At 35.6% G+C, this 17,280-nt stretch overlaps 1 pseudogene; it reads right to left on the reverse strand.

Annotated features, from left to right (window-relative positions):
- Positions 1 to 13,595: 13,595 nt before the first annotated feature.
- LOC120135091 lies at positions 13,596 to 14,306 on the reverse strand (annotated as a pseudogene).
- Positions 14,307 to 17,280: the final 2,974 nt, after the last annotated feature.

Raw genomic sequence — 17,280 nt, forward strand, 5'->3', positions numbered from 1 at the left:
TTCTCTTTTTTCTTTTTTTCGGAAACCCGAATGCTTTCTCCTTTTTATGGTTTTTTCGTTTTCTCTCTCTGGTTTTTTCTCCCCTTTTTCTTTTTTTTTACCGAATGCCTCCTCTTTTTTTTGTTATCACCCTTGAATCCCCACTTTTTCTGGTTGCATGCTTGATTATTAGGGGGTTTGAATGAAATCATGAAGCCTACGGGGGTATGGGGATTGTTTCTCTGATTTGGTACGATTGAATCCCGAAAAAATCGGGATTTAGAATGATATTTTAATGGGTTTTAGATTTGATATATTTTTTTTTTGACTGATTTGGGCACTGTGGATGACGTTCAGTTACTGTTTGGAAGCTGGATGACAACGGCGGTGGCTTGGGATCGTCGGCGGCACTCACTCGGCTGAGAGGCTGGAACGTCAAGCGGCGGCTGGAGCTGGAAGGCCAAACGGCTGAGCTGAATATTTTAGGGTTTCAAACCCTAAGCTCTGCGTGATCTGGACCGTTGGATGGGTCCAGATCCAACGGCCAGAAATGAGGCGGCTGGAACATTTAGGGTTTGAAACCCTAATCTGTTTTAGGGTTTGAAACCCTAATCTGATTTAGGGTTTGAAACCCTAATCTGATTTAGGGTTTGAAACCCTAATATGATGGGTTGATTGTTGGGCTCCGGGATTGGGCCTATTGGGCTTCGGGTGGGCCTTGTTGTATTGGGCTTTGGCCTGCAAAATATGTAAAATGTAATATTAATAATATAGTAAATAATAATAATAATAATAATAATAAAAATAACGATAAAAAAAACCGGACAAAAACGGGTGTCTACAGCTGCCCCTCTTTGCACATTCTTGTGTTAACAAGAATAGGGCAAAGATGATAAGACAACACGTTTTTGTCTAGTTCTCTTCCATTTATACATAGAAATTGGATAATATTGGTTGTTGGGGACGACACTGCTCATACGTGATGAAGAGTTTGGGTCGTCTAAAGGTGACACGGCTCCTACGTGATGAAGAGTTCTTGGCTATCTAAAGGTGATAACACGGTTCCTACGTGATGAGGACAGCTGGTTATCTATGGTTGACACGGCTCCTACGTGATGAAGAGATCTGGTCTGGGGATGACACGGCTCATACGTGATGAAGAGTTCTGGCCATCTAAAGGTGATAACATGGTTCCTACGTGATGAGGACAGCTGGTTATCTATGGTTGACACGGCTCCTACGTGATGAAGAGATCTGGTCGGGGAATGACACGGCTCATACGTGATGAAGAGTTCTGGCCATCTAAAGGTGATAACACGGTTCCTACGTGATGAGGACAGCTGGTTATCTATGGTTGACACGGCTCCTACGTGATGAAGAGATCTGGTCGGGGAATGACACGGCTCATACGTGATGAAGAGTTCTGGCCATCTAAAGGTGATAACACGGTTCCTACGTGATGAGGACGGCTGGTTATCTATGGTTGACACGGCTCATACGTGATGAAGAGTTCTGGCCATCTAAAGGTGATAACACGGTTCCTACGTGATGAGGACGGCTGGTTATCTCTAGGGATAATGGTTTCAAGGGAGACCAACTCAACGATGTGTTTCAGTAGAAACAAACTCAAAGATTGGATTTTGATAAAAATTGTCTCAAGGGAGACAAAATTCGTTTCAAGAGAAACGATCTCAAAGATATTTGCTTTGTTTCAAGTGAAATAAACTCAAAGATAAGTTTTTCCAAAGCAACTGTCTCGAAAGAGACAAAATTCGTTTCAAAGGAAACAACCCAAAGATTTTTTCACAAAATTGTCTCAAGAGAGACAAAACTTTGTTTCAAAGTAAAATAGACTCAAAGATTTTTTCCAAAAGAAATTGTCTTTAAGAGATAAAATTTTGTTTCAGAAGAAACAGACTCAAATGATGGATCTCATCTTAAGTGAGACCAAATTTGTTTCAAATGAAACAATCTCAAAAGTTAGTTTTTAATTAGAAACTATCTCAAGAGAGACAACATTTGTTTTTAAAGAAATAGACTCAAAGATGATTTTGTTAAGAGAAACAAACTCAAAGATTTTCAAAATGAACATATTCAAAGATTTACTTCAAAAGAAACGGTCTCAAGAGATACAAAATTCATTTTAAGAGAAACAGATTCAAAGATTTTGTAAATTATCTTAAGAGAGACAAAATTTTGTTTCAAAAGAAACAAACTCAAGATTTTTGTTTCAAAAGAAACTATCTTAAGAGAGAAAAAAATTTTGTTTCCAAAGAAACAAACTCAAAGATTTTTCAAAAGAAACGACTCAAAGATATTTATTCAAAAGGAACAAACTCCAAGATTTTATTCAAAAGGAACAAACTCAAAGATTTTTTTTCAAGAGAAACTGTCTCAAGAGAGACAAAACTTTGTTTTAAAATAAATAGACTCAAAGATATTTATTCAAAAGGAACAAACTCCAAGATTTTTATTCAAAAGGAACAAACTCAAAGATTTTTTTCAAGAGAAACTGTCTCAAGAGAGACAAAACTTTGTTTTAAAATAAATAGACTCAAAGATTTTTCAAAAGAAACAACTCAAAGATATTTATTCAAAAGGAACAAACTCCAAGATTTTTATTCAAAAGGAACAAACTCAAAGATTTTTTTCAAGAGAAACTGTCTCAAGAGACAAAAATCGTTTTAAAAGATCCAAATATTGTCGATTTTGTTTATATGGAAATAATCTCAAGGGTGTTTTCAAAAGTGTTTATTTTGTTTCTAATGAAACAATTTCATGATTTGTTAAAAGGGAAAACTGTCTCGTGCGAGACAAATCAGCTTTGAAAATCTCAAGTGATATTAATTTTGCTTTAAGTACAACAACCTTGAAATTTGTATTATGAGAGAAAATGATGTCTCAAGCGAGACGAAATTTGCTTTAAGATACAGTCTCAAATGAGACAAAATTTGTTTTTAGAGAAATTGTCTCAAGCGAGACAAAGTTTGTTTTTGAGAAAACGATCTCAAGTGAGATCAACTTTGTTTAATGTGAAACAAATTCGAAATTTGGATCTCAAAGGGAAAATGTCTCAAACGAGACGCAATTTGTTTTGAAAGAAACAACAATCTAAGGTGAGATTAATTTTGTTTTAAGTGAATCAAATTCAAAATTTGTATCTCAAAGGAAAAATATCTCAAGCGAGACGCAATTTGTTTTAAAATTCTCAAAATTTGTGGAAAAATGTCTCAAGCGAGACGTAATTTGTTTTAAAGAGAATGTTGTCTCAAGCGAGACAAAATAAAATTTGTTTTAAGAAAACTATCTCAAGTGAGACGACACTTTATTTTTTTTAAAGAAAATCTCAAGAGCTCATAGTCTGTCTATTGATTCCTGCATGTTGAGGAAACGTCTTCAGAAGATCTGATTGCTGACTTCAGGAAACCAAATATGTGGATTACATTGTTCTTTCAAGTTGAAAACATCTGGTTACTTCCGAGCTCTGATTTCCTGAGAGATCAAAATGATGTATTTTTGACTGACTATCTTGGATGTTATGATGGATGTCAAGATGAAATTTATTTGATTTTTTTTATTGAATTTGTCCTCCAGCGAGGAGAAAAATGTCTTTAATACACATGATGATAAATGTTTGATGCAAATTTATGTATCATGTATGTATGTGTATGTATGTATGTATGTATGTATGTATGTATGTATGTATGTATGTATGTACTTTTCTCGATCTAGAAGGAGAATGATCGCGAGAGCAGTCTTCACTCTATCATTGATTCAACTTGTCCGTATTCCCACCAATGTGTACTCTTACAAACCTTGACCGGAGACCATTTGTTTTCTTTGCCTCATCAAATTTTGCCCCAAAATAGCTTCTCTTGCCCAACTTCGACTCTGAGCTTCGGATATATTTGTTGAATTCCAAGATACGCCTCCAGAGATTATCTTGTTGAAAATGTTTTCTTCTTCTTTTATTTTCAAAAGTCTGAAAATATCAATAGTTTTGAAAAATGTTTAATCAAAAGTTTTGAAAATATTGCTCCTTTCAAGGTTTCACAATTGACAAATCATAAAACAAGAGTTCATTGGATATCAAAGAATTAATTACTCTTTTAATCTTTCAATAAATTATAGCTATTTAACAAGTGTCAAGATCAATGCTATCTTTGAGAGATGGTTAAGTAAGGAAGGATAAAAAAGTCTCAAGTGGTTAATTTTGGTCAAGAGTATAGTGTTCTCATTTATTTGATGTTCTCTGATCTGATGGAGTAGCTTCTGTACTCAGTTATTGGAAGTGTTCTCTGACTCCCAACTCTCATGTTCTCATTCATGTTGTGTGATGCCTCATCAAGGGATTTGAGCAATCGTCTCCGATGTAATAATCTTCATATTCGAGCCGCCCTTTCAGGTTTTCAACTCGAATCCTCCTTTGGTTGCAAAACGTTATTCATGATTTACGTCTTGAACCCCCCTTTGTTATTTTTTCTCTATCATGCATTAAAGATTTTGGAAAACCTTTTGTAAATAAAAGATTAATCCTGATGAGCGGAATGAAATCTCAAGATAGTCTTTTCTGTTTAGAAATCCATGTATGATTAGAATGGACTTTTTAGGCACGTAATGTAGGCCATGGTTCAGGTTATGAAAGAAATGGATAAAGGCCCAAACATGTTTTAAAGGGTACTTGAACCAAGGATCAATTAACTCTGATGCCTTCGATCTTGTTTTGCTCAATTTGAATATACTCGCATGTCCTTCTCTTGATGTTTTATGATCTTCGAGTCAAGTGATTCTAGAGTGATTGTTTTTGATTAATCTCACGGTTTGAAGCTCAATGCGTCATTTAAGTCAGGAGACTCTTTGTCTGTGTTCTTTGTCCTCTTTGTTCTTTGCTTTTTCTTTGATTTTTGCTTTAATTCTCTTTGCTCTTTGTTTTTTTCTTTGGTTTGATCTTGCACTCTGCGTCTGGTTCACCTTTCGGTATCTCATTTGGATCAATTTTCTTCACTCAGATTTCCTTCATATTGCCCCCCCAGTGTGGAGAGTGATCCTTGGTTAGGGTTGAATCAAAAGAAAATATCCTTCAGGCTCAAAGGGGACACAAGGGATATATTTTCTCCTTTTGTGAAGGGATAAAGAAAGAAAGCCGTTCATCATCTCATACACAGAAGTCCTTGCAGAAGAGGTATCCCTAGGGGGATAGATTTTCAAGATTAATTGTTTATTCACATGAAAAAATGTAATTAATGCATGATAGAATTATTTTGAATGAATTCTATTTTTTCTCTTCGCTTCTTGCTCTCAACATGTCTCATGCTCATGCTCGTCTTCAGAAAATTGATGCGAGATGCCCCACACTGTGTCTTCTTTGTAGGAAGGTTTATGTTCAAGTGAACATCTTGTACTCAATGTCTGTAGGTTTTATTGGTAGAAAATGTTGGTTTTACGTCTAAGAAGACGATTGTGACTTTATTGACTCAAAGAAGGTATGGGTATGCCTTTGTGTCTAAAAAATGCAGTGTTTCAAGGTGGGAAGAATGTTTCAAGGTCTCAAAGAGATAGAATGTCAAAAATTGGTTATTTGGTATTGACCAGGAATTATTTCCGGTAAAAAAAATCGAGAGATTTTATTTTGGGTTTAGACGGGATAAGATAGGTCCAATCTTGGCGTATGTCAAAAATCTATAATTCTTGAAGAATTAAAAGAATATGTAATTCATTCGATATTCAAAGAATAAAGATTAAAATTTGTTCAATTATTTAACCTTAGAAAGTATCATCATTCAGTCATCAAAGATTAAAAATATTTAAGCAAATATTGAAGAAAGAACAAAAACGAGTTAAAACAAAACAATCTCTATGGATACAAGTGGTTGATGCAATGACTTCTCTGGCTTAGTATTAGGATACCCCTGAATAAAACATATTATGGATTTTGTCCTTTAGTGTCTTGCAGTTTTTAGTGGTATGCCCCGAGCTCCCAACATGATAGCTGCATATGGCGTTAATATCATGGCCTTCAGGATACGGGGTCTCTCTTGGTCAAGGTTCCTCTCAACTAGCATTGGGAGCAATTTTTCATATGTCATTGGGAGTGGATTGATGCGACAGAATGCCTTTTTACGAAAAACATTATGAGACACGGTCCCTAGATTAGCTAAATCCACTAGACTGACCTCAGGTCTTTCCTCAATGTCAGTATGGCTAGTACCACATATCTGGCCATTATTAATAGCTCTTTCAATCATTTCTCTACACCTGACAATGTCAGAGAAACTCTTAGTGGCAACCCCTATCATGTAGTCGATATAAGGAGACTGTAATGTATCTATGAATATAGTGATGAACTCTCTTTCAGTCATTGGTGGATGCACTTGAGATGCAATATCCCTCCATCGTTGTGCGTACTGTCGAAAACTCTCATAATTCTTCATCCCCATATTCTGAAGCATTGTTCGATCGGGGGCCATATCAATCATGTGCTTGTATTGGCCCAGAAAAGCACTAACCAAATCCCTCCAGGAGCGGACTTGAGAACGACTCAGTTGGTGGTACCACCTTGAAGCAGGTCCAATCAAACTGTCTTGAAAGCAGTGGATCAACATCTGATCATTGTTAGTGTATCCCGTCATTCTTCGAATAAACATCGTGAGGTGGGCATTGGGGCAACTGGTTCCCCTGTACTTTTCAAACTCGGGCATCTTGAATTTGGGCGGGAGCACCAAGTCGGGAACTAGTACTAGTTCCGTTGCATCCATCCTGTTGTGAGAATTTTGTCCTCTCATTCCATGGAATGTCTCTCTGCACCACTGTTTCAAATTCTCTGGGATCTCGTTCTTGGCTCTTCTCGTCGCTTGGTGACTAGGAATCCTGTTGGAGGAGATAAGTGGTTGTGAATTAGCCTGTGCTTTCACACATTTAACTGTTTCACGGGTCAATGAAATCTTTTCTTTGCCTTTTTCTTGGTTGAGCTCAGCCATCTTTACTACCATTTGGTCAAATAGGTCTTTTTGGTTTTGCAAGATACGATCCACGGTGGTCTTTTGCATCTGCTCCATTTTAACCTCCCATTCTGCTTGCAACTTTTGCAAACTCTCGTTCAACTCCTTCTTCAATTCCTCAAATTTTGCATCCATTTTCAATACTGTGTGAATGCAATTGCACAGTTAGAAGTGCTTCCTCAAAGTTTCCAGCAAGGTATGATTAATGCATGTAAACATGCTTAAATGAATGTTATGCAAAATGCAACGATGCAAATGCAACTGCAGAAATGTTGATCCCAACAGTGAATATTTTAGAACAATTTTCACCAGAGATAAAAGCCTTCGTCTCACAAGACAATCCACTTTACAGACATGCATTCGCTTAGATGCTGAGTCTGAAATGGGTCACTGCTTCATATCGGATCTTCGTCCTCAATAATGATGCCCCTCAAGCGCTCTGTAAACAAACTCTTTTAATGCCCCGGCGATGCTGAAGTCAGTGCATCACTCTTCGATGAATAACATCGGAACGATCGTAAATAAATCTACTGCTGGATTAATCCCCAGACTTCAGTCTTAAATGTTGCACGATCTTCGAGCTCACTGCTTTGTCTCGGATCTTTGTATTTGGAACTGATGCCCCTAAAACATTCTGTAACCTAACTCTGTTAATGCCCCAGTGGTGCGGAAGTCAGTGTGCCGCTCCTTGATGAATAGCGATGAAATGATCGTAGATAAAAATCGACTGCTGGATCACTCATCGGATCAGTGGCTCATCATTTTATTCTCGAACGTTGCACGATCGTCTTGAGCAAGTCTCCTTCTCGTACTCTGTGCATTTCTTTTTAGCCTTCGGTGCATGTCTGTGTACGCGACTGCTTGGTTGAAAACTTTTATCTCTTCTTGTGAAAATTTTCTCTCGAATATCCCCTTGCTGATCAACATTTTCGCATTATGTTATGATGATGCAATGTAAAGAAGAATGAAAAAAACAAAAACATCATAAAATAAATAAGTTAGTGCACACAAAGAAAATAAAAGAAATTAGTTAGTACAGGTAAGACAATCAATGTAGATAAAAGTGTTATTAAAAGATGAATATAACACCTACCCATCATGATATCTACCCGAGCATGCTTTAAATAGATAATAGTCCTACCCGTACATGTTATCTACCCAAAATGAATAATTTCAAAAAAAATGGTCCTAACCGCATGGTATCTAGTTCGCATGCTTTTATTCAAAAAGAAAATAAATTTTACGAAATTAAAACAAAAGATAAGGGTTTAGAAATATTCCTCCTTTGTGTACACCTATTTTAGGTACCTACTGACGGACAAAGGTTCGGTATGACTATACCTAGGGTGATCGTTCGACGGTTCACTATATGCTTGGTTTCGGCTCTAACGGGGAAAAGGGTACTCGAATTGTCCTTGATGTCGGTGCCCCCTTGGGCTGCCAGACCCTCGATCCTTACCCATTACAGGTTTCAAGCGGAACGAGTTCAATTCGAGGGGATTCACTGTCTTATACCCATACGAGGAATAAATCCCTACGAAGGTATAAGGTATGTATCCCATGGGTTATTTGCTAAAACTCATACGAAGAATAAATTCTTACGAGAGTAAAGCATTCACCCCGACTAATTTGGATCGAAGCTCGTCTCTAGAGCTTATGTTATGCTAATGCGAGTGATGTGTGTGAGGAGGAACATACCTACCTTCGACCCAAAAGGAAAACAAAACAAGGAAAAAAATGATAAAATCTTGATAAAGCTGAAAGCCAAAAATAAAATGTTAGTATGACAAAAAACGAAGCAATTAAAGATTTCAATAAACGGATCATAAGTTAACTATGTGCTCAAACTTATAATTTCCACTAAGACGACAATGTGTAAGCGACCTACAGCTTGACTCTCTAAAAAAAGGTCCCCAGCAGAGTCGCCAAGCTGTCATAACCATTTTTTTTTAAAACAATTAAAATATTATTTTTTAAAAACAATTATGACTTCAATTTGGAAAAATGGGTGATTTTGCATTGATTTGAATAAAATTAAAAAGAGTCGCCATCGACCTTTGGGTTAGGTAGACCGAATACCTAAAAACGTCTTTTAAAACAACTTTAAGAAAAATCATTTTTAAGACAAAAATAGTATGCGTTTACCGAAGATTCAATTAAAATGGATTCGGGAGTCGGTTACGCGTGGGGAAGGATTAGCACCCCACAGCGCCCAAAATTGGTACTGTGTCGCTTACACATTGTCATAATGGTGGAAATTACAAATTGAATATAAAGTTAATTTATGATCCATTTATTGAAATTTAATTAATTTACTTCGAGTTAACTATTTAAAGAAAATCCTTTAACTCGATAAGAAATCTTGAAATTTGCAATCCTCCGTCGGGAAAGCTATTTCAACTATTTCTCTTTTGTAAAAGAATATTCTACCATTGATTATGTAAAAAATGCGAATCAAATATAACTAAAACAATGTTTACACACGAGTAAATTGATTAACTAAAAACGTGAATTGATTACAAATTAAAAAATTTGAAATTTACATTCACATAAAATAAAATAAATTGTCACTTAAAATAACACACATTGCATCGTTTGAAAAAATTAATTAGCAAAATATACTCGACTTATTTCAAGTTTCTATGTCGTTAAAATGCCGTACCGGATCACACCACTTCGATCAAGTGATACTTTCCACGCCCATTCTACACATACGTGTTCTTGACAATAAAATCAAATATAATGAAAATAAATGCAATTGGAAATATAAACATTTACATTAAATGGAAGTAAACACATTATTTACATAATACAAATAACCATGTAATATGTAAAATACATTCATATATAATGACTAAAATAAATAAATAAACATTACAAACCAAATAAAATACAAAAAATAAGTAATTAAGGGACTAAAACAAATTAAATCATAAATTCGTAAAGGGCAAACAATAAATTTGCCTAAAGTATTTATACTAAAACATTGACCATAATGTAAACAAAGTAAATTAAAAATACTAATTAAAATAAAGAAAGGTAATATTCAGTGACTGAAATGAAACATTTGTAAATATTAAAACCAGAATCGAACATAAACAAAAATAGTATGATATATAGCCTGAGGGACTGAACAATAATTAAACCAAATACCCAACAGTGACTAAAATGTAAAATACATAAATATCCTGTCCAGATTCGAACATTCACAAAAATACACAACACACGAAATTAATGACTAAAATGAAACTATTACAATCATTGGGACCAAAGTCAAATATCCACAAAAATGACATAACATACATTAATGGGACTAAGATAAAATATTTATAAATGTGATGTCCAGATTCGAATATCAAAGAAACATACATGAAATATTAAATCAGTGGCTAAGATGTAACATTTACAAATACTGAAACCAGAACCAAATATAAACAAAAATGTGATATAACATAGGATAGTGACTAAAATATAAAAATGAAAAGATAAAGGCTCAAATTGAAATAATGTAAACTTCATTCCATGGCTAAATAACACGGTTACAAAGCATCAGGGACCAAAAGAGTAGTTATCCCGTAACTCAAAAAAATCAGATAATATTGGGGCAAAACGACTGCGTTTCAGATGGGGAATTAAAAGCCCAAAACACGGGCTAATTTCCTCTCAATCTTCATTTGCTTCATTTGAACCAAAACCCAGAGAGAGAGTTGGAGAGAACTCTCCCAACTCTCTCATCGGAGAGGGTGCCAACCGCTGCCGCCGGCGGAGTCCACGGCGACGCACGGTGGCCGGAGGGAGCAACCTATCTCAAAAAATCCCCCTCGTTCTCCTCAACCCAAATCCCCAACCATCTTAGTCTAAAACCCACTCTAGGCCCCCAGATCTACAAGTTTACCTTTCGAAGTAATAAGACACCGACGACCTTTGGTGTTCTCGATGGCTTCCTCCGACCGAGGTAAGGGTTCTCTCCTTCTCTCCTTTGGCTTGGCTATATAACTCTTGGCTTTTTCTCTTTTTTCTTTTTTTCGGAAACCCGAATGCTTTCTCCTTTTTATGGTTTTTTCGTTTTCTCTCTCTGGTTTTTTCTCCCCTTTTTCTTTTTTTTTACCGAATGCCTCCTCTTTTTTTTTGTTATCACCCTTGAATCCCCACTTTTTCTGGTTGCATGCTTGATTTATTAGGGGGTTTGAATGAAATCATGAAGCCTACGGGGGGTATGGGGATTGTTTCTCTGATTTGGTACGATTGAATCCCGAAAAAATCGGGATTTAGAATGATATTTTAATGGGTTTTAGATTTGATATATTTTTTTTTGACTGATTTGGGCACTGTGGATGACGTTCAGTTACTGTTTGGAAGCTGGATGACAACGGCGGTGGCTTGGGATCGTCGGCGGCACTCACTCGGCTGAGAGGCTGGAACGTCAAGCGGCGGCTGGAGCTGGAAGGCCAAACGGCTGAGCTGAATATTTTAGGGTTTCAAACCCTAAGCTCTGCGTGATCTGGACCGTTGGATGGGTCCAGATCCAACGGCCAGAAATGAGGCGGCTGGAACATTTAGGGTTTGAAACCCTAATCTGTTTTAGGGTTTGAAACCCTAATCTGATTTAGGGTTTGAAACCCTAATCTGATTTAGGGTTTGAAACCCTAATATGATGGGTTGATTGTTGGGCTCCGGGATTGGGCCTATTGGGCTTCGGGTGGGCCTTGTTGTATTGGGCTTTGGCCTGCAAAATATGTAAAATGTAATATTAATAATATAGTAAATAATAATAATAATAATAATAATAAAAATAACGATAAAAAAAACCGGACAAAAACGGGTGTCTACAATCCCACTGTAATTGTAACTCAAATATTATACCATCACGAGTACAAGAACCATTAACAAAGCCAATTTTATTCTTTGCAAGCAAAGATATTCTCATTAATCTACTCTAAAGACTATAATCTCGGTAAGCTGATGAGACTACTAGCAACGTTCCCGGAGTATACGAGGGATACAAATAAAGTTGATGAGAAGGATCAATCTGAATCTCTTGAAGATTCACCATGATAAAGTGAAAAATACAAGAAACACACAAGAAAGGAGAAGAAGAAACAACAAACTAAACGAACTAGGCGTAGCTTACGCATAGAAACTCAGACGATCAAAACAACAATTTGGCCGGTAAAAGATCACCATTCCTCGCTCTGATACTATGTCAAATATGACATTGTAACCATTGAACGTGATTGGAAAAACTATAGATACTAAGGTGATAAAGGTAGAAGTAACTCAATATGTTTGGAAAAAGAACTTGATCGTATACCATTTTTGATTTTACAACTGTGATATATATACAAATATAATTAACTATCCTTTAACTAATTAGTTATTCTAAAACTGATTTTTCTAACTAACTAACAACCTCACAACAATGTCAATTTATATTATTGTTACAGTACGATTTTAAAGAAAAATGTTTTAATTACTACACATTTTTTATTTGAAGCGAAGAGATTATCCAAACAACATTAATTATTGATGACCTTTGTATTTATTATTTATTTTTAATTTTTTCATTTTCATTTTAATATATATGTAATAAGCAATATATTTAGAAAAAGATTAAAATAATTTATACATACATACTCAAAAGTAAGTTTTTCAACTCAAATTTAAATCCAAATATAAACCCACAAAACTTCGCTCAAATCAACATTAACCCAATAATTTGATTTAAAATTTGACTAAGAGAATACTTGTGTAGGTGAAATTTAGTTTTTTTTAATGCGATTTGGTATGTATATTATTAACATAAACCTATAGCAAGAAGGGGCGTAGGTCTCATAGCTTCGTTGAGTCATCCTGAGGTCGAGAGTTTGAGCCTCTCACGCCCCATATTTTTCTCTAATTATAGTTTTAGTCCTTCAACCATTGTGAAAATTAGGATTTAATCTTTTTGACTTCCATTAGTTATAGTTTTATAGACAAATTATGAACAGAAATCTAAAGCACAAGGAGTGGTGGTGGATTTGACTAGAGCGTTGGTCTCTTGGCTTTGTTGTGTTCTCCTGAGGTCGGGTTCGAGCCTCTCTAACCCCAATTTTCATTTATTCTACAATCAAGATCCACCTTTAATAAAAATAATTGACTGAAAATAATTAAATCCCACATCATAAGTTACATCAACTTCTCAACGACAAGATCCAAAAGAGAAAACCTTCGTTGAATAATTCTTGTTTAGTTATGCTCTGATGGATTTCCACATTATGATCATGAAGCTGCAGTTTATCATAAAAAAGAGCATCATTCAAGTAGTTTGGATTTTTATATACCTTTATGTTGGACCTTATTGACGGTAGCATTTTTTATTTAAGAGAAGAATAGTTTGAGAGGAAATCGTCTTTTTCAGCCTTGATTAAGTGACCATTCATATCAGTAAATATAAAATAATGATAATTACTCGTAGATTGACAGGTCAAATAATATAATCGCTTAAAATTAGATTTTATTTTGACATATTACATGGTATGTCAGATATCTTGTCTCTTTACCATATCACTCAAACCCTACTCTTGCACACTTTTAGATATTAAAGAAATATTTGCACGCTTTTAGCGGTCTTAGAATTTTTCAAGATGTTGTTGGACGTCTATGCCTAGTCGAAGCTCTAGATCAAGCTCTTCAATGGATGTTTCCTTGCAGCTGCTGCTGCTAATGTAATTATTTTCCCGATTTAGATTATTGTTGGTCGATGTCATCGTTGAAGGCGGAGGACTATTTAACGCCGGATGCAGTGCCGGAATGTTTATCCATGTTGCCATGGAGTTGAAAGAGGGATATGGTGAAATGGACCATGCATTCATAGCTGGAGAATATGTGAAAACCCCATTAGGGTTATGGAATTGGTAGAGGAGGCACATGTCGCCGTTAGTGGCTAATTCTTGAGTCGGAATAAAGAGAGTAGACGAGGAATTAGTTGTGGTAGATGATGAGTTCGGGCTATCAGGCTGTACAGCATGGTGGAGCCGAGCTCTGTCACGGTGGTGAACATTCATGTGACCGCCGAGGGCCTGAGCCGAACGGAATTCCCTTCGACAAAAAGTGCAAGTATAAGACCTCGGAGGCCAAGTAGTCCCCATCGCGTTACTCGTGTCCTCGGTGAAGGCCCTAACTTCCCAAGAACCATCGTCTGGTTCCTTTGGTTGCGCCTTAGGAGTACCACATCCACGAGCCGGTGGTTGAGTTCGCGTCGGGCTGGTGGTGATGTTGGCTCTGAGTTTGTTGAGATTGGACTGACTTTTGAAGTTGGGTAAATGAGAGAAGGCCGACATCGGCAGCCATGGTTGTAGAAGCATGGAAGATAATGCTAGATAAGGAGAATGAAGCATTAGTGGAAAGAATTGATGTTAAATATAGGGGGCAAACGGGGATGGGGTTTGGGAATATAGACACAAGAAAAAAAACCCTAACACCGAGCATATCACCCAAATGTTGTAACAAGCATTTGGATTTTTGCAACATCAATGTTAAATAAATGACATAATTTATTTCGACAATACTTTATAATAATAAATTTTGATTAATGTTATATTTTTACTGAATATTTCCCCCGTATATACGGGTGAGAGTTCCGAAACTTGACATGATTTTTGATAAACTCAACTAATCTATTAAAGTGAAGCCTAGTATCACTTGATCATGTCTACGTAATCTGTCAATCAACGAGTAATTATAATGATCTTACACTTATCATCGGTTTAAATAATTATTATAAACCTCCTCGATCAAAATCAAGAGAAATGATGAAACTTCTCATCTTCAATTATATTTATTCTACCTCTTTTTAAAGACAAAAAAATAGTTTCGGTTCTTTTTCCCCCTTATGACATAGAGCTGTCTAAAAACAAATTGAAGAACATAGATATTAAAGAGAGAAACAGTCCCTTTACAGAGATAGCTGTTTTTGTAATGAAGCTACAAAGGATATTACAGGTATCACGTCCTTGTTACTATAAATCATAATGAACTAGTATAATGTATAAATGAAATCACAATTTATAATTGTTTAGTTAATGTAAAATCAACTATGAGTCAAAATAAATTATCCACATATTTATAATGAATCGTTAAGAGGCACATGTCATGTACATATTTTTTTAATAATTTTAAATAATATTTATTTTTAAAAAAAATCAAAAATATAAACATGAAATGTGTAACTTAACGGGTTTTTTAATGGTAGACACCTAAGAGTACAACGGAAAAAACACTAGACACCTATTTTCGATAAAAAAAATTAGACACCAAATATCAATTTAATATATGATTTAGACACTTGTTTTTATTTTAAGCCTTTATTTCAAGTTATAGAGGTCCAACTAATACCTCTGATGTATGCCTAAATATAAAAATTAGGCCCATCATAGTTTACGCTTCTGATCTTTATTAAAAAACAGTGAAGCCTATACAAATTGGGCCCAAAAATACCCCTTATGGTTGTTGGTGAGTTTCGAATAGTGCGGCTAGGGACGGTAATTTAACTTGAGTACGATCCAATCTGATAGGAATCTAAATTTTTTTAAAAAAATGGATTCGGTTTGGGTCGATTTGTATTCGGATGGAGGATAAAAACTCCAATCCGACCCGATCTGAACCGGGACAATAATATAATTTCCTTTAAAAATTATTTTTTTTATTAATTTTTTAGTTTGTATTGGTCGGATCGGTTTATACTCTAAAAATTCAAGTCAGATCAGAGTCGGATGAAAAATATATATATACTCTAAAAAAAGCATCGACAACAATATGATCTTAACGAATTAAAACAAACTTCACGAGAGAGATCAATAATCTTAAACGAATTGAAATGAAACTTCATAGAAATATTTGATTTTATTGTATTTAACTGCAACATATGTTACACTAAATATAACACAAATCTAAATCAATTATTAAATATATCAAAAATAAAGTAAAAGTATATTTATACAGAAAAATAATAACCAAAGTGGTAGAAAAAATATATAAATTAAAGATTAAATTTATCAATATCACAAAATTCAAATGACAAGTTAAAAATTCAAATGACAGGACCTTCCACAGAAAGGACAAGTACAAAAGACCATGACTTTGGGCACCACACGTTTTCTTATATAACTCACTGTGTCAGCAAGTGGCAAAATCCCTGTCTCAAATTCAAACTCATTTGAATCTACAACTTTGAATGGACATGGTCAATCTTGGTGTCCTAATTACACTCTTTCATATTTTTGATTAAATAAAAAATATTATATTCTTCAAAATAATTTTAGTTGAAACGAAAATATTAAAAAAGAATAAAAAATTAACGAAAATATTATTTTTATATAATATTTTTTATTGTACCCATTTTTTTTATCGTTTCTTAACATCAAATTAGGCTGTAATACTGCAAAACTATCCGCACATAACTAACATTAATCCACTCCAATTACTGTCTGTAGACACTCGTTTTTGTCCGGGTTTTTTATTATTATCATTAATAATTATTATTATTATTATTATTTTTAATTTTACATATTACACTTTTGCAGGCTTTGAAGCCCAATTCGAATTACAAAGGCCCAATCCCGGAGCCCAACATTCAACAGACCCCGTCAGCCACACCTGAACTGGTCCAGGCCCAACACCCAAACCTGCTAGGGTTTTATCATTTTCAGCTTCCAGTCGCCTCATTTCTAGCAGTTGGATCTGGACCCATCCAACGGTCCAGATCGCACAGAGCCTAGGGTTTGAAACCCTAAAATATCATCAACTCAGCCGTTTGGCCTTCCAGTTCCAGCCGTTTGGCTTTCCAGCTCCAGCCGCCAACCTTTCAACGTTCCAACCGTCGCGCGCCGATGTAGTAGCTGCCCAGCCGAGCCATACCCCGGCAACCTCTGACGCCGCCGTAGACAGTCCTGCACCAAACAGTGATGGCCATCCATCAAGCAGCAGAAAGCACAGATAAAATCAGAAAAAATCTAAGTAAATCCTATCGAGTCCATCAATGGAAATAGGATATCATGATCCTATTTCCTCGGCAACAAGATCTAATAGAGGGATGCAATCAGATAAAGGGGGATTTTTGGAAAAAAAGGGGATTCGAGTTTTGAAAAAGAAAAAAGAAAAACAGAAAAAAAGGGGAGAGAAATAGAAAGGAAAGAAAAGGGAAAAAGAACGATACCTGCAAAAACCGAGCCTTTACCCATCTCTTCGGAGCTGTGAGGAACCATCCCAAAGGTAAAGCCTTTTCCTCTTCTAGGGTAGTTAGGGTTTGGAGTGCAGTGGGTTTTGG

The sequence above is a fragment of the Hibiscus syriacus genome, unplaced genomic scaffold, assembly GCF_006381635.1.
Source record: "Hibiscus syriacus cultivar Baekdansim isolate YM2019G1 unplaced genomic scaffold, ASM638163v2 tig00110602_pilon, whole genome shotgun sequence".
Taxonomy (NCBI): domain Eukaryota; kingdom Viridiplantae; phylum Streptophyta; class Magnoliopsida; order Malvales; family Malvaceae; genus Hibiscus; species Hibiscus syriacus.